A 19,460-nucleotide genomic window follows, 5' to 3' on the forward strand; every position below is an offset into this window, starting at 1 on the left:
ATAACATTCAGTATTTACCAGTGTACGTTGTTTATGTATAAAAAATAGATATACTTTTTAAACATCCATAATCCACAGGTATCAATGTGGCAAATAGTCATATTTTATTTTATTCAGTTATTAATAATCATATATTCATGTGCTATTTTTATACAATTAATTATTAACCCTTTAACAAAGCTGTTGGAAATTCGACAAATTGCTTGTAGGATTATCTCAAAATGTTAATATAACATTTTAAATGATGTCCATACAATTTATATTCATTATTTGTCATTATTTACATGCTTTGAATGTGCTTTTAAATAACAGAACATATTCATAACCTGTGTCCGCTTTTGTCCCTCGTCTAATTTGAAGTTTATCAGTCGGCTATATCAGGTGTGAAGGGCTGAAACAGATGTGTGGTCATATGTCTCCTTCTAGTGTACATTTCTGTTATTACGCTCTAACTATCGCACAAGGCCGCAGCTGAACTTTTGCTCGCCCTTTTCAATCGGAGAATAACGTGCCTACAACTACAACTGATTTGTCTTGCTACAACCTCAAGAAATATATTGTTAAATCATATTTAGGTTGTGTGTCTCTGTGTGTGTGTGTGTGTGTGTGTGTGTGTGTGTGTGTGTGTGTGTGTGTGTGTGTGTGTGTGTGTGTGTGTGTGTGTGTGTGTGTGTACAGAGTCGTATGAGTACCGCATATCAGTTAGGCTGTAACTCTGTTTAGTGAGTGCACTACATGATCAATGTACTCTATTCAACATCTCACACACAGCCAGGGAACAGCAGTTATTAGGGTTTATGGTGCATGTCTTCTGTCTTACAGTAACTTAAATAAATGCTGCATTCTGGACTAGCTGGGTGTCAGAGATACACTTTTAGGTCAAGCCACGAAACACTAAGCTTAGGCATTCAGTTTAATAACTAAATTACACTTTACAATTAGGGTATATTAATATTATATATTAATTATTATTATTATTATTGTATATTAATTATGCATTCATTAACATTAGTTGATGAAGTAATAATTTACTAAGTCTTATTTACTAAGACCATTTGTCTTAGTAAATAAGACAAATGGTCTTATTTACTAATGGTGTTCATGTCAACTAATGTATTAATGTCTACGTTTTTTAATAGGGTTAACCCTTGACCCTTCTCAACTAATACACCTCCCCTAACCCATTTGCTTGCATCACTTCATAAAGTATCACTGGATAATTTAACCACAAGAACAATTCGACTGAAACGTTTGATTGGATGTCCTTTAAATATAATTTAAAAGGATACCAGAGAAATAATGCAAATGAAGGAACGAATAGCGAGACTACTTCCGGAGCCAGGCAGGCAACCAAAGCGAGGGCGGGTACCTAGTGGGTTCCTGGGCCAATGAGGAGCACGCGGTTTCCTTCTACGTTCCGCGCTCACGGCGCGCAACAACGCGAGAGCATGTGTGGCCAGTAGAGCTCACTCAGACTGTGCACTGCAGTACATGCGACTTATCAACCGCCGCTGTGTTTTCAACCCGTGCCAGCGTCACAGAACGAGAAACCTTCACACACTGGTGTACAGCTTGGAGAGGATTTCTCAGATCTAGGGGACCTTGGCTCTGCAATCATCCTCAAGCGGTGAGTCGTTTGTTTAGGTATTTGTTTTTAGTGCGGCGGACGACAAAAAAAAAAAAAACATGGGGATAATTTGCTTGGGTTCCGGGTGTCTTTTATGTAATGGTAAACCATGAGAACCTTGCAGAAATTGTCAAATTGTCACGAATGCCGCCTGGAGAATAATAAATGTTTTGTGGTCCTTTTCTATGTTATTCTAAATTATCCGTCCGGGCACCAGCATGTCCAGGCTATTGGATTCATGGCTGTCACCTTCTCCGTTGGACTCACTGGTGCGGTGATCTTGCAGTGAAGGACCGCATCGTTCAAAGCGCAGTTTATTCAGCCCTGTTGTCAGTCTAAACAAATATTATCTATGCCAGTAGATTGATATTCTGGTTTGTTTGATACACGGATCTGAAGACGGATGTTTATAATCGGCTCGTTGTTCATACACGTGTTATTGCCGTACAACGCAACGCATGTCTTCATTTTAACAGCTATCATTTCACGACAGATCGCTCAATACTTGCTTCAAACCCCCTGTTACTGCAGTTTCCTGCTGCTTGCTTGCTGGGCCACCTACCAAAACCGGTCTCTTATTTCTGAAGGTTTTCTTGCATTTTCCCCCAACAATGCAAAGATATTTAGACCTATTGAGCAATCTGTTTTTGTCTTTACCCTTTAATACAATGCAGTGTATTGCAATACTGTATTTCATAGAAACCTATAGAGGTTGCACTTGGAATGACAATAATTGTGTTGGTGCAAATGGATTTCCCCAATGTAACTTCCATTTCGGCTGATGACTACCTTCTAAAAGTAGTTAATGAAAGAGCCACCGCACGTTGTCCATCAAGTGATATTAAATCGTTGATTAATGGCTATACAATAGTTGTGTTTTCTTTTAGAACTTGAAATGACGGTGAGGGGCCTAGGTGGCCAGGACCCAAGTGCTGATGGGAATGGAGATGCTGCATGTTCCTTATATCCTAGTTCCATTTTAAACGATCTGACTCATGTTTGAGCCGAAAGGCCTACTCCACCAAGTCCTAGATATTTCATAAGACCACTGCTGCAAGTTGCTGAGGTGACGGCTTATAGAGGGGAGAGGAGAGACGGAGGACGCCATGATAACACATGCACCCTTCGGGAGCCCAGTCTAGTGCTCATAAGTAACATAAGTAACCTTCACCTGCGTTGTGTCTGTGGAGATAAGAATGAAGCCGATGGTCGACTCAACTTTATAGCATTCTTTTCACAGCCTTAGTGGGAGCGACGTGCAGCAGTAGCTCTGGACGCTGTAGCGGTATAGCTCGTACTTCTGATGTGGATGCTACTCTGCTTCATGAATTACTGCAGGCTGACAGGGAAATAGTGCCCTCTGTTAACCCTGTCACTGCTTTTCTGGAAAGCTGTAGTCGTGGCCATCACCTTCACACCAGGTGCAAGGATGCACGGGCCAAGGAGGGATCCCCACACTGGGGAGAAGCAGTCCTCCTCTTCTGGATCAATTCAAGGCCATATCACGTTTGTTGTCGTTCCGCCGGTCAGGTCGTTCCAGTAAAGACCCATTCCATGTGTAGAGTGTCTACAGATACCCGCCTCGAAATACATGATAAAGAAAATAAAACGTCCCTGTTCAACCAGTGAGATCGTCTGCCATCAGGCTTTAGCTGTTCATCTTAAATCCGATTTGTGAGACTAGAATTGTCAGCCAAGCTAAAACGATCAGAGGAAATTCGGACCACAGGGAAGTAACTTCTTTGAGGCCTCTCATTGATTTGGACAAGGGGCGAAACATCATTTATTACCTCTCAGATAAGTTTCTTTCTGAGAGTGTTCCTCATCGGACACATCTTCATTGTGCGCTGAGTACTATTTCTGCCAAATTTAAGCAGAATTAACCAAAAATTCAACTCGCACAGGACATCAGTTAGTCAGGTAAAGTCATGTAAAAAAAGACGGCTTTCCTAAACCCATGCTTTATGTAGCAGGTCCCTGGACAGGGGCTGGCTGTTGGAAGCTCTAATCTGTGTGTTTAGGCTACCTAGGTGTTTCTCTGACATCAGCTTTGCAGGGAATATCTGTTGTTTTGGCAGCGTCGAAAAACCAGCAAGCGACCTGCCTTTGAACGGGGTCAGAGAGCTCCCTGGAGCTAAACACAGCACCTGCTACCCTGGAGCGTAGCCGCATTGTGTGCTAGCAGAACACTGGATTGAGCTACCTCACTCCATAGGCCTTGGAGATAACCCAAAAAATGACCAGAACTGATCTTTCCAACACAGCTTTTACATCATACAGCATATTGCTTCTCTATATATTTAAAAAGGAAAAAAGATAAGCCAGTGGAAAGAGGCCAAATGTTGTCATTGTATGATCGGAAATCTTTAAGCGATTTTCCCTGTAATAAATGATTGGCTAACAATATGATTAGGTCACCATATGATAATTCATTGGCATGACATTGGGGTTAGGTCACCAAAGACACTAGCTGACTAGCTGAGCCACTACAGCCAGTGTGTGTGTGTGTGTGTGTGTGTGTGTGTGTGTGTGTGTGTGTGTGTGTGTGTGTGTGTGTGTCTTGTGGGACTCATGTCCCCTTGGCATGGGGGGACAGGAATTCAGAACAATTCTTCTGAGGTCTATTATTTATCTTCTCCTATTCATATTGAAGTCTGTGGATCAAGCGTGGCATTTTCAAAGTCAATACATCTTTTGATATCTTTCTCTTTGTTTATTCCATGCTTTCACAGTTTTCTTTTCCAAAATCACCTTGAATCATCGGTGCTCTCCGTCTCGCTGTTCAAAAGGGGGATTAAAGTCGACGATGAAGTGCACACACATTCATGAATCATGTTCCACGTTCATTGTCTTAACCAATGTATTGTAAAGGCAAACACATATGCACACCATTCAATGTGTTTGTGAACGAACATTACCTCAGCCAAACCCGTGGGCATCCTTGAGCAAGATGTCTTGACTCCTTTCCTTTCCCTAAAGACAAGGATAAAAAAGGTTATACTCTAAGTCACTTTCGATGAAAGCATCGACTAAATAGTAGTTAAACATGGCCAATGTCTACGCCAAATAGGGACGGCACACAAGTTGTGTGGGCTTTACAAAACCTGACCAGTCTGTTTGTCCGTAGTGGCGGCCATCTCTAGCGGGAGTTACTATGCAGATGCATTCGACCCTCAGCCAGGGGGCGGAGGGAATCTTATGCTGCGCTGCACAGATTTAACAATATAACGTCGCAGGGCACAAACCAGGGCTTGTTTAGAGAGGGAGGGAGGGAGGGAGAGCGAGAGAGGCCGAGGGATAGGCAGTGTGTCAGCCCCTTCTAACTGTATCTGCAGCATCCATTACTTTGATGTTCATAGGTCTTGGGTAAACATGATACGCTGGGTTCGTAGCTGGGCGTGCCGTTTTGATCATGATGCATTGAATGTGAGGAGACACCTGTGGTGGTGGTGGTGCTCGGGGTATTAGTCACACGGGAACCATGGAGCTGCCCTGCGTCTGCTTGACCTAACATGGTGAGAACAATGGTTTATTCTCCATTGTGGTCCCTGCCGCTGTGTCGCCGGTTTTGTCTCCAAAGCCTTTCTCAGAGTAGAGCAATTAGCGCCACCGCCACTGCTGCTCCTCCCGACTGCAATCTATACTCTTAAACATTCTCGCTCTCTTGCTTGCATTTAGATAGCGAGGCCGGAGGACAAAACCAATCGTACTTCTCTTACCAGTCCTTCAGTGTTGGGAATGGAGCCATAGACGGAGCCCACATAAACCATAATGATATTCCATACATCCTGGACTCTGTTTCTTTAGAGCAGACTCACAAGTTTCATTCCTTAAATGGCGCAGTGGTAGGGGCAGGATGCATGCCGCAGCTGCTGGGTTATTTATTTAATTATCTTAATTAAGTTAAGTTGTGTGGCGGGCAGGGAATTCATTCCACCCGAGTAATGGGCCATCCTGGCACAGGTACCACAGCGCATTAAGAGTAGCTAGCGTGGCATAGAGCGCACGCACTGGGGCGCTCAACTTCCGTTTGGCCTCCAATTTGTCAGTGAGTAAATATTTAACATAAACAGTGTTACTGGCAGGTTTGCCTTGCTGCAGCTTAAGATGCCTATCAGACGCCTTTTAGGAATAGTGTTACCGCACGGTAATCAAACCTTCAGTTTGTAGCCACACCTCTGCGTTCAAGTAGACTTTTAATAGCAGTATCATTGAATATCAAGGCGCTTTAGAAGAGGTGAGGTGCACGAATGTAGAGGCTCGGCCTCTACTGTGTCTGTGGTCTAACTAAAGAAATGGTTTGGATAAGCCTAGCTTCCTTAGGGCTACGGTTTCTGTAGCCTAGGGTATGAAGTGCGAGAGGTTGTGTAGAGTTTCTAGCGCCATCGGTTTTGTCACTGAGTGTCTTGAGTGCAAGGGGTTGTGTAGCCTAGTGGCCCTAGTGCTAGGGGTTGTGTAGCTGCTCTCGTGCTAGAGTTGTCTAGACTAGCCCCACTAATACTAGGGGTTGTGTAGCGTCACTAGTGCTAGGAGTTCTGTATTTTGCATAAGGTTGTATAGCCTAGCGTCTCTAGTTCCAGGGGTTGCGTAGCCTAGTATATATAGCACTACTGGTTAGCCTAGCCTACCATTCCTAGTGCTAGAGTTTAACCAAGCCCCTCTACTAGCACTAGGGAATGTGTAGCCTAGCTAATCTAATGCTAGTGTTCAGCCTAGCAGCTAGCCTTAGTGGTTGGTCTAGCCTCTCTAGTGCGAGGGGTTGTGTGTGTAGCCTTGCGTATCGAGCGATAGGGGTTGCTTGGGGCAGAATTTATCACAGCAGCACGCTATAGGAGGAGATAATCAAAGCGATTCCCGGCGTGCATGACTGAGACATCAGGCAGCCCCTCCCCCTCCTTCAGAGAGGGGCGACATCGCTTCCGACCCGTTGCCCTCCCGGTCGCCAAAACGTCCCGAGCTCTGGTTGAAGTCAGCGTTCACGCCGGCAGGGTCGCAGGTCCGCTTGCGTAATGCCTTGCTCTTCTATTTTGAGCAAGGGAACTCAGCCTTGATGGTGGTGGTGAGAACGGTGATCTTTCTACTGTGCAAACGTCAGGCTGTGTTTGGTTGTGGTGTTGTGTAATGGCAGTGAGTGGACAGGGAGGGTAGAGAGGGAAAGAGAAAGGGATGAGGGAGAGAGAACTAATTTTGCGTTTTTGTCATCTGTTCATTTTTGAAATGTTTTTTCTCTTGGAAGAGAGTTATAGGAGAAAATGACTCTCATACATGCCAGATGAGGTTAGCATCATATTCCTCACACTGACAATATGGTCAGCGCCTTGGACACACACTCACAGCGGTGCTGATATGGAAACAAGGATGAATATTTTTGACACAAACCTCAATATTGTTGGTAAGTGATGATGACTGACCATTGTTGTTTTTTAGGTAATGTTTTATAATAACAGCTAAAACTGTCTGGTAAATAAATCCCATCACTTGATTGTAATGCAGCCTTCAAACTAGGAAATGACGGCACATATGCCATGTAACGATGTTACCTAAAATGTAATACAACATATCTAGTCCCATATTGCAATATTACGATATCCAAAATGTAAGACAATGGCTACTCTCATATCACAATATCAATACAATATGATATAGTACCCAGCCAAAAAGTCTCAAACACTCACACATACTCACTCACTGACTCATTAACCCAGACCCAAACACACTCGCAACACCAAGAAAGCATCCAAAATACTGTTTTGAAGTGATCAAATCGAATATTTATCATTGAACCCAAGAGGGGAATTTGTGATTGGCTCCAGTGTGGCTGCCAGTGAAACTTGGACACATAACAATAATCCAGGGGGTGGGCCCAGGGTGCGCCCAGGGTGGGCCCAGGGTGAGCCCAGGGGTGTCCTAGGGTGGGCCCAGAGACCAACTGGGTTGGTGAGGTGATGCGTGACTCCTGGTCTCTCCCGGTGCGGACGTCTGTGGTTCATTGTTTGCTCTCAGAGCTCCGCTGTGTAGAAGCGTGTTGCAGATGCCTATTTCAAGACGTGTTATTTATCTGATCTCACACCTTGCAGGGAGCGATGGAAACATTCAGGGAATCGCTGGACTGGTGCGATTTGCCTGAGATGTTTCCGTATCCAAATTAATTGAAAAGCTTTTTTTTTTTAATACATTTTTGTGTTAAATGATTTTGAGTTATTTTTGAGCGGGACTCAAACTGTAAATATGAAACAATGGTGTGTTTATAGCCTATTGGTCAATGTCAGTGCGGAGTGGCCATCGTTTCTATGTGGTACCCACTACCAAAGCTGATATACGTTGGACTATCTGATATTTTGCCCGAGTTTGGGTGACTTCGGGTCATGTGCATCGTGTGTGTCCTTCTGCCGCAACAGAATTACTCCAGAGTAGGGGTGCAACGGATCACAAAATTCACGGTTCGGATCGTGTCACGCTTCTTGAGTCACGGGTCGGATCATTTTCAGATCAACAACAACAAAAAAGATATCAAGACAAATGTGACTTTAAATAAAATCTTCAAAAAGTAAGAAAGAAAAGAAAAAGAAGCATAGTCAATCTAAAAAAAATTGCTTGTGTCCTCATAAAATCAAAATTTAACTCAGAATGTCCTTCCAATGTATAAATTAAATCTTAAAATATTTTAAAACAATACAAAGTTTAAACTGAGGCATTATTCCTTTATATTTTTAACATGGATAGTAAATAAAATAAAAAACCTGTGTCCAAAGGAAGCACAGCAGACCTGGATTTACAACTTTAAATTCAGGAAGTCTGCATTGCCTGGGGAGAGTGTAGTCTACACTCACCCCAGGCAATGCAGACATCCTCGTCTTCATTTCAAGTATCATAGCGAAATACAGTTTCTGTCGTGTTTTATTTGGCATTTTGTAACTCCATTGTATTCTGTAGGAAGACTCATTGCTCGTTGACCGGAAACGGAAAGGGGGGCTGTAGTCTTTTCGCTCGGTTCTAGCCATACTATTGATATGGAGAACCGAGCGAAAAGATTACAACCAAACATAAACAGCTCCCTTTCCGTTTCCGGTTACACCCCTTGCCCACTGCATCCATCCGTTGACGGATCTCATTGACTTTGCATGGGGCGATCCCGCAATGCATTGTGGGTCCGTCGGCTCCGTCTTTTGCGTTCAGAAGTTGAGAAAATGTTAACTTTTCAGGATGCAACAGATCCGTCAGCCAATCAGATCGTGACTCCGTCGGCAAATACCACTCCCCCATCCGTCAGACACGCCTTCCGTCGTCCGTTGACGGACGGATGCAGTGGGCAAGCTGCATTATGGTCCGGTTTCCGTTTCAATGGGATTTACAAAATGCCAACATCAACGAACACCACTACGAACGTTTATGGTTGTTTTAAGGACAGGTTTGTGATTGCCCATAGCCAGCCATTCTGAAGCAGGCAGGGGCGATTCAAAATGAGCCAAATACCCGAGACAGCAGGACCAATAGTCAACATTTCGGTGTTATATTTCATCCTAGACAAACCAGAAAGGGGGCTCAATGTGCTAAATACCGGAACTATCCTTTAAACATTCGCCGATCACGTGAACGCACAATTTTATTTTATTTTTTGCATTGTCAGTCGATCCGCTGATCACTTCCGTCCCGAACCGTGAGGGTTGATCTGTACGGATCATTGGTAATCCGTGACCCGTTGCACCACTGCTCCAGAGTGGACACCACTAAACATTGCCTCTGTAGTAATTTACTGATAGGCTATCTGCATTTGTAGATGGAGTTTATGCATCTAACAAATGCAGAATTAGTTTCATTATACCAGCATCTGTTTATGCATTTAGAAGCTTAAGAATTACGGTCTCAACATAGAAAAGACCTACCAATTGTATCCCTACAAAAATGTAAAATGATTCTGCTGTTTCAGACTGAAACTGAATAAATTTGAAGTGTTTTGTAGATGGCCTAGTTGATGTGGAAATGCGAGAGCGAGAGAGACATCACTATTCAATGTCAAAGACTGACTTTCTGAAGCTCTGTGGCTTGAAGAAGCCAGAGTGGGCTACTTGCAATTTTATTTATCTTCTTAACTATTCATTCCCTGGGTTGTTCTTTCTTCTTATCGGTCTAGTGGGCTTGTGTTGCCTGTGGCAGGAGCGGAGCTGGCTTTGTGTCGGGCCTCCTCTCGACCTGAGGAGAAGTCCTTCACACTTAGCATGCATGGTCGCTAGGAGCTGCGCTTCCCCGGCAGTCTCTTCTCCGCTCGCTGGATTCTAGCCTTCATCATCCAGAGATGAAAATATATTGTGCACCACTAATAATGATGGAGACTCTGTAGAAGACATTCTAATTAGACTACCTAGATGTAAAGAAGAGTGGGTTTTATGAGTGGGTGAGAAAGCATGCATCCCTTCTGCATAACTGTTCAGAACCATGAATCCCAATTCTCTAACTATTGCTGTAACTGTTCATCCATTTTTGTTTTTTTATCTGTGAAGTATGAAGATGAATTGACTGTATGGTGATGGTATTTCAAAAATGTAACATATCCACCAGCATAAAGGTTCCATAGGTATTAGGGCGGCACAATTATGGAAAAAATCGTAATCACGATTTTTTTCCTCAATATTGAAATCACGATCATTCAAAAGATTACTTTTGAGTTTGAAAACAATAAGAACTTTGAAATTTCGCCTTCAAAGAATACACAAAATGGTCAAATAGAAAATGTTGAAATCATAATATAATAAATAATGTAAAGATATGTATCCAGCTGTTCGAAAACTCGAATATATTAGTTTTGTGATCGTTCGTTTTTTGTGTTATCGAAGATAAGACATTGTGATTATGTCGTGGTTTTCAGTCTTTATTTTTTTTGATTGAGAAATTAGTTTTCTAACCATCTGCTTTTACTCGACTACATTTCATTAAATTGGTTGCGGTATCTATGCCATTATTAATATAGCAGGCTGAAGACATGAGGGTTCATGCCCAGTACCATGTCATCTGGGACTTAAACACCCCAGCAGCTACGCTATCCTGTATCACAGTCTACAAACCATAGTCCTAGCCATGGTTACCTTGTGGAAATGATACACTGTTTTCAACTTGAGTGGACAATCTTCCATCTACATGGAACACAATGAACCCGATAGACAATCCATCATTTATTAATTTGGCAGACTCTATTATCCAACCTTTTAGTTTGTCGGTCATTAAGGATACTAGAGTTTTTGCACGTGTGTTGCAAGCGCTCAACCTCTAGTTGTTATTAAACCCCTAGCAATAATGTGGAAACCCCAGTCGATAATGTAACACATTTCTGAGCGCATAATATAATAACATTTTGCCTATAATTTTACAACGTATAACATTCGTTCACCACAAATGACTCTTAAAAGCAGTGCCAACGTTTTAATATTTTAACCATTCAGCGAACAAAAGGCAACAGGCTGATTATCATTTAGGGGGCCACTCAATGAAATGCAGAAGCGTCATCAACACACCCATTGGTGTGGTGTGAGAAATACCGACTTTCTACTCCTCATTCACACATAACGTAATTCACATTTCCTACAGAGAAAATACTACCTCAGGGGGTAGTATTATTCAGGAGAATTTCAGGGTACAAATGTCAGGATGTGTTGTTCACACATACGGCCCATTCACACTTCCACGTGTGTCCGAAAGCAGCTAGTGTGTGAGCATTTGATCACATTATAAAATGTGTCAATTTATGGTAACGGGGGTAATTGTTCAATGGAAAGTCTAATATACTATGCATGCAAATCAATCATTAAAGGGGTACTATTCAACTTTTTCCACTTCTTAGCTGTGTTCTTGGTTTTGCGCTCGCTTTGAGCTTCCCCTACAGCTTTGGAGGAGATATTTTACAACACTGTCGTAACAACTAGTTGACGACCCTTCCCCATCCACTTCTATGCTAGCCATGTGCATTTGTTTTCAAAGAAGCCGGCGAATGCGTGGAGCCATGTCCGAGGTAGATGTTCATAAAGAGTAGACAAGGTTATACATTTTGAAAGGGTGTATGTGTTACAATAAACCCATCCTTTTTGATAGTTGACGGAGAGATGTTATACCCTAGATTAGAATTGTTTTATCTTCGGTTGTTGAACAGAAAGATCAGTGTAAGAGTGTTGGCCAACATAATACATAACGATAGCATGAACAATTTTCGCAGCAATTGTACATTTATGTATCTGCTCAAGTACGTCACTTGTGTACGGAATTACAGGGAAATGGATTCAGAGATCGAGATGGTATGCTGTCGCTAGTCCCCGCAGGAGAGGTGTCATAGGCAGATGCTGTGTGGAAGATTAGGGACACATTTATGTTTACGTGTAAATGCTTGCAAGTAAACATTGTAAATAAATATTATTGTATATGGTTTTAAAATGTTTCCATTTTTTTAATAACAGATGTTTGCACCACCTTTCTTTCATTTGTTCAATAATTGGTTAGAATTTTTTTTATTTAGGATATTGAAAGAAATGCAAGTGACAGTTCTTCGTTTGTTTTTATTGTTTTGGTTTATTGTGTAACATCTTCTTGAGGGTTCTCTGGATTTCCTCGTGACACTTGGGTGGTGGCTGTACCGGGGCAGGCAGGCCAAGCCGTCTTGGGTCATCAAGCCTCAGGCCTCATAACAATGCTGTTTGCCAACGCTTGTAACTAAGAAGAAATACAAAGCAATCTTTTCACAAATGTTTACAAGCGGGAAACTACACCAAAGGTATAACATGGCTAAAGCTATAATGGAGGTTCACGTATCGTCACAGTTACGGACGAATATGACTTTGGGGTCTAGTGATCTAAATAAACAAGAACCTGGATTCGGGGATTTAGCCTCTATCGGGGGGCCGAGACAGACGAACAGCAAAACAACCATGAAAAAAAACGTGTTTGGTAGCGAGAATGCTAACACCCCAGCAAGCAAGCAAGCTAGAAACATACAGGGCTCACAACAAAACGGTCGAGCAAACACATTTTTACAGAGACTATCGACATCAAGAAGCCACAATACAAAAAGGACAGAGTTCACCCAAGGGTACTTACAATTTCAAGAGCAACACGGCCATGGCAAGTCGGCATCTGATTTGCAGTCTTCTTTTTCTTTCAGTTCAAGCTATTCCTGAGAAGCTCGCCCAACGTTTACTCGTGTCTGGCCTCTCTGTCGGTCAGTCTCCCTTTTCTCTTCTTCTGTTTCTCCGACATTGGGTTTCTCTGTGTCTTTTTAGTCGGCTGATCCATGATGAATGTAACTATCCCTTTTTGCTACTTGTTTATATCGAGTTGGTTCCGTGTTTGTGGGTCTGTAGTGCCGTAAAGCAATTCGGTGCTTCGCGAGACCCACAAGAGTGGGCGGTGAGTTACCGGCAGAAACTTGCATCCCTTTTCCGCCAAGATGCGCCAGGGGGAGTCGAAACAGCGATCAATCGACCCATAAAGTGTTAAAGAACCATCCCAATTACTCTCAACCTCTTATATTAAGGTAAATTAAGCCAAATAAAATAAGCCAAAAAGTTGCATAGTTCCCCTTTAAATAGCTTTTACTGTTATTCAGGGCTAAAAAGTGCATTGACATTTTAAAATGCAAGGCAACTATTATTGTTTGTTGAAAAATAATAATCATCATTAGGGCTGGGTAAAAAAATCAATTTAATTGATTTTGGATCGATTTCATAAAAAATTAGCAATATCGATTCATAGGGCATGAGATCGATTATTATTATTTTTTTTTAGTTTTGTTACCATTATTATTATTTTTTCACTTTAATAAACAATGCCTTCATGCAATTTGCAGTGATGGAATGTTTTACTTGAGTGTAACTCAAAATTACACTTTTGAGACTTGAGACCGTTTTGTTGACAGCTTTGTGCGCATGTGCGTGCTTGCGCGTGTGTTCTTACCTGCGCTTGTGCTGATGGCGGAGCCGTTAAAAGGTGTGTGTGTGTGTGTGTGTGTGTGTGTGTGTGTGTGTGTGTGTGTGTGTGTGTGTGTGTGTGTGTGTGTGTGTGTGTGTGTGTGTGTGTGTGTGTGTGTGTGTGTGTGTGTTTCCGTCTATGTTCGTGCCCATGTGCTTGCTTGCGGTGTATATGCATTCACGCTTGGCACACGCGCACTTGAGTCACTGGTGCGACAGCCCTGCTATTTTAGTCCCAAGATTGTTGGTGTCTGTCTAGGCATCTTTCTCAAGGATCTCGACGGGTAACGTGTTGACTTTGGGGTCCGAACCCAGAACCTTTTCTATCCTGATCCTATCCCGCTCCAATCAAATATTGTAGGGATTAAGACTTAGGGTGGGAAATACTGCCAATCAGTTTTTTTTATGTGTACATAAAATATATATATTTATGCATAAATTATAAATCTATAGATGTGTATTTGTACATAGACATATACACACAGAGCTTTGGCTGACGTGAGGGCTCTTGATCCTGTGGATCTTCAACAGACCAGAAGCAGCATGTGTTGCCTCACGGCGCGGCTCTTAGCAGCAGTGCAGCCCCTGGGCGCAGCAGCAGCTGCAGTAATGCAACAATGCATGACAGCGGAGCCACCATGCGCTTTATGCAGCACAGTGCCGACTCCCCAGCCAGCATGACTAGCATGTGCTCCTGAATAAACTGTATGTGTGTGTGTGTGTGTGTGTGTGTGTGTGTGTGACAATATGGCACATAAACACACATCATCGCTCTGTCTTTCTTACACGCACACTCGCACACAACGCTGGTGCAGGGTAGTGTGTTTGTGTGTGTGTATTGCCCGTCTAACATGGGCTTGGGTGGAAGATGCAGCACTACATTTATTCGCTAAGGATTAGGGTAGACTCCTATCAATAATGCAGAGCTCACAGGGTTGCTGTGAACTCATGCTTTTCATGTTTCATGAGCTTCTTCCACCACTCTTGACCCTCTCTCTCTATACGCCATGGTGTAAGGCTACAGGAACGTTGGCCTTTGGTACAATGAACCGACAGATGACAGACTCTGGTGGAGCGTGACAACGATATAGGGTCTATAGGCGCTATTGTTTGTTTTTATGCTAGGGATTAACCGGTACTATATTGTGTATCGGTGTCTGTTTCCATATCGACCATAACCACAGGGTTAGGATATCACAAAACAATAGATGGTGTAATCGGATAAGATGCGTAGACAAGTCTCCGGAGTCCTCATTCACTATGCTGACCGCTTGAAACCATTAAGAGAGATAGTCAATTAGTAGCAGTTTGGTATTCTTGGGACCAAGAATGGCAAAGATCAATGTTTTGACATCAAAAACAAAATAATCCCGTGACGAAGGGTTTCAGTATCTGTATTGCATGATCGAAATGGAAAGTTATTTTGTGCCATCCCTCATTTTCCAATTGGTTTTGCATTCTATCGATTGCTGTAGTTGTATAGTCCATATGATTGAATCCAAATAAGATGTTCAATTAGCTTCTATACTGACCCCAGCCAGTTTGCGCTAAGCAAGGATTTGAAGAGGCCCAATAGCTGCATACTGTCTCCCTTCCTCTCCTATTGCTCCACCACTCCTCTCCTTCCTCTTGCTCCACCCCTCTTCCTTGGGTGGATGACAACTCCCTCCTCTACATGTTGAATCCTAGCATACTGTCCTCGTGATGTGTCTATGTTTAGGCGAGAAAAGAGATTGAGCAAAATAGAAGAGGAGCGAAGAGAAAAGAAGGAGGCTGGTCAATGGCTGTGTTCTGGCAGCTATCGGTGGTCACCAAGTTTTTGGTGGTGTAAAGTAGCGTTGGCTGTAGACACTTTTGGTGAGTTTTTGCAACCCACTCTGTTGTTTTCCTATGGGGAGACAGTTTGTGTTTCGTTTTGCAATGCCCAAAGTCAACAAAGACAAAAACATTAATACGACTACTTCTACCATTACCACTTGCTCCAAAATACTACCACTGCTGAAAATACTAACTATGCTATCATCTTTCCAGTTGGCGCAACACACCCTGTGCCCAATCTAACAATGCGTACACTCTCAACACTTTTCTTCAGCGAACGGAACTTCCGGGCATTTCCATGGATGTGATTGGCTGAATATTCTCCTGTCGTCCTCTTCCTCTCGGTTTTAAGTATGCTGATGTGTGTAGAGATAACATTGTAATAATAAGCTTTCCCTATTGTAGAGAGACACAATGTCAGGAAATAGCGACTGGGAAATTGTGTTGTTGTTTTGCCACAAAGTCTTTCACTATGTCTCTAATAAGTAAACCCTAAACAACTTAAAAAAACAAAATCTGAATAATTTGTTATTGAAATTGCCTACAGCTGTTTTTATTTCTTGGTGGTCCCAGTTGATAAACGTCCAATAGCAGTAGCGCTCAAATTCCATCATGAAAGAAGTACTTTGACACACCAAGCAAGCATTCTTTGAAATGTTCTACAGTGCAATAAAGAGGTTTGTCAAAATAAAACACCCACTCAACATTATAATAGTTAGGGGGGTTGAACATGAAATCTGACTGTGTGTGTGTGTGTGTGGCTCATTAGCAAGGTAGACCTATCTCAACACGCTTCAGAAGAATCTAGAAGCTGTGACAGGCACAGGCTGGTGTTTGGGGGTTATGTGTTCATTATCTTGTGTATGTTATCATGTGTATCCTGCTCACTGAATTGCAACATTTTAATTTGAACCTTTTTTTTTCTATAAAACAGGTCCTGCCCTTAAGCAAGTAGTGAAAGAGTTAGCCAGCATTGTCAACAGGGCTTGCTTGTGTTGCTAGCTAACAGTTTTGGAGGTAGCTTGATAGCGGTGCCAAAACCAGCTAGTTGTCTTGAGGTTTAATTGATTTATTTGGCGCATTTCTGACTAGACCACACTCTCCAGTACGTTGATTGGACAATCGTCTGGCTCTTCGACCGCGGTTGCTGATGGATGGATAGATACAACATCTGGTTTTACTGTTGCATGCAATCAGTCAATCTACTTTAAGATGTCAAAGATGAATAAAAAAATAAATATAAAGAATCGAATATGCTGAATCGTACATTCATTTCATGCATTAATTCAAAACTCAGTGAATCGTGATATCATGCTCACAGCTGGCTCGCAATCTTCCTCAACATCCTGTTGGTTGAGATGGAGATCATGTCTTGTTTTGTGTTTTGTTTTAATTGAACATAACATATAATGCATCTGCTATTGTACAATAGGAACTACAGATAAATTGATCCATATAGCTGAGCTATTTAGGTACGCTAGCATTATCGTAATTAGCTAGCGATATTGGCGCTAGCTAGTCTTCCCCCTGAAGCATCCCATGTAGAAAAACAGGTAAAGGCACCCACTTTGCTATTAGGAAAATAATCAATATTCTAAATGCAATCTTGTTATTATGGAGCAGGATACAATTTCCCTATTTTATCAGCAAGTCTTTGGTTTGCTTTGTAAGTAGATTGTATTGGGAAACAGGGGATACAAGTAGGCACTGGAACACATGTTGATGTTGAACAGATGTTTTAACGCTATGTCACAGAGAGCTGGAGTCTGCAGATAACTGTACATTTGTACAGCAATTCAAAGGAAAATGAGTGGTTTAAAGCATGGCTGTTTTTCCATCCACCCTGCACGGTCAACAGGTTCCAACAGTGGATAAAATCTCACTGGCATGTTGTCTTTGCGTTTGGCACTTGGCTATTTGACTAAATCAGTATTACATGTTTTGTATATAAATACCGATCATTCAGAATTCACATGTAAAAACAAATTCTGATATTGTGACGTGAGAATGTTTATTGTCAAGAAATGTGGTTATTTTTATATACATATTGTGCCCAGCCAGTATTTGCCATAGCATGTTTTTGTTTGCCTGTCTGGCAGTATGAGGGTGGTATTGGTTAAATAACTTCAATGCTATGTTCAAACCCTTTTTACTCTGGGAACTAATCTTTAAGACTTTAGAATGCAGCCTTCCAAAAAAGAACAGAAATTAATTCTTTAAGGAATAAAAGGACATGCCTAATACTTACCCTACGTAACTCAACTGCTGAGATGTGTTGTGACCGCAGGATAAATTAACTAGTATATTTGTACCTTTCGAATCGTATGAAGCAATGATACAAACTCGGGCGTGTTTGTATCATTGAGGTGTGTGTGCACTTGTGACTGCAGGATATCAACGAGTAGATTCATACCTTTCGTATTAAGCAATGATACCGACAGTGCTTAAACAAAGGAGGCGGTTGTTGGCTGGAGGTTGGGGGTGTGTGAAGCTCAGTGATGGGCCAGAGCTAGAGCTCCATGTCTGTGATAACAGGATAGCTATAGTAAAGGTTTTCCATGCAGGCGGGGAGGGAAGTGGGGGCTGGTTCCTGTTGTGTAGATTACTTCACTCAACTTCTGTCTGCTAGCCACCGACAGTCTCCGCTGAAAACACCCGCTGTGACTTGCCGTGAGCGGCGCATCAAACTCCCTTTTAAATGGGCTCCATAGAGGCGTGTTCCCCAATGTAATAACAGTCTATTTCACAACGTTGGGGAACAATTCATGTAAAAACAATGTCATAATATTTGAGGGAAGGTTGTGAGTTGACGCCACAGCATATGCCATCGATGCTGAAGCTGCTCAATAGAAAAAGTTGGCTCTCTGAGAGAGCCACCTGACTCACCGCAACACGGTGAGTCAGTGTAGCCCCTTCCATGGACCATTAGGGCAGCCATTCCAAGCCAAATGCAAATGCTGCAGGATCCCTCATGAAGCCTGACACTGTGGAAGCGTTAGGCTGCTGGCTCAACTAAAGATTGCTATGCTTGGTTCATTTCGGGACCAGGATTTCAGTATATCCGGGTTCTGTCTATTGGCTCTGTAGTGAAGGGAAGGTTATCATGGTCAGACCACAGTCGGTCAGCCTGAAACTTACAATTTACACATCCATCATTTTAGAAATGGAAAGCTTCTCTGCATTATAGGAGTAGCCGTGATTATCTTTGCTTACTGAATTTGAATTAACTATATTATACTTTTATAAATTTATTTGTTTTGCCATTTGTTAAAGTAATCAGTGTAAATTAGGGTTGAGAATCTCTTGGCACCTCACGATTCAATTCGATTCCGATTCAGAGGTCAACGATTAGATTCTAAAACGATTATTGATGCATCTCGAAGCAATTATTATTTTTTTATGTACATTTCCATACATCTGAATTTGCTACTCAGAGTTTGCTAATCACTTCCTAATTTTGTGATGATCATTAAAGAAAACGGATTAATTACTTTATCTAATATTTTATTAGAGAAAAAGCTTTTGTCACAAATATGACTTTCTATGAACATTGCAATTATCAATGCAGCTTGCTTTACAACACATTATGGAAGTAGGTAAAAAATAAACAGATTTAGCTTTCTTTACTTTCTAATCTTTCTTTTCTATGTCATTAAAGAAAAAGCTGCTCTTAGTCAATTATAAGAGTAAGAACTTGTTCAACATTCTTGTGTCTGGCTGTGAGTTTGCGTGCATGCTATGCCTAGGCTGAATCGCAATCGCGTCCAGACAGATCAGATTTGCCAAAACATTGAAGATAAATTAAAACTACTCAAATTATCCCTCTCTGTCGAACAGAATATTGCAGGACGCGAACAAATTTACAAAAAAATAAATAATAATAATAATAAAAGAATATATATATATTATTTTTTTTTTATTCAGTTTATTGACTTATCTGAAACTACACAGAATCGTCAGACACCAGCAGTATGTTTTGTGTCTACATAGTTCTTCTTGCACGCCCCCATTTTCTCCTAATTTACTGCCTCTCATCTCTCTTACTCTGCAGGTTTTCCTTCAGTAACTGG

The 19,460-nt window shown here is 41.9% G+C and overlaps 1 protein-coding gene across 4 annotated transcripts in view; it reads left to right on the forward strand.

Annotated features, from left to right (window-relative positions):
* Window positions 1–1,375: 1,375 nt before the first annotated feature.
* The window catches only part of adarb1b (adenosine deaminase RNA specific B1b), a 113,555-nt gene continuing 95,470 nt past the window's right edge, over window positions 1,376–19,460 (forward strand). For 2 of the 4 annotated variants that reach the window (XM_030343230.1, XM_030343232.1), the window contains exon 1: window positions 1,376–1,627. The gene's annotated coding sequence lies outside the window, so the exon portion shown is untranslated. The remainder of the gene's footprint in view (window positions 1,628–19,460) is intronic. The other 2 variants (XM_030343234.1, XM_030343233.1) reach the window with 2 other exon arrangements.

This window comes from Gadus morhua, chromosome 20, assembly GCF_902167405.1.
Source record: "Gadus morhua chromosome 20, gadMor3.0, whole genome shotgun sequence".
Classification (NCBI taxonomy): Eukaryota; Metazoa; Chordata; class Actinopteri; order Gadiformes; family Gadidae; genus Gadus; species Gadus morhua.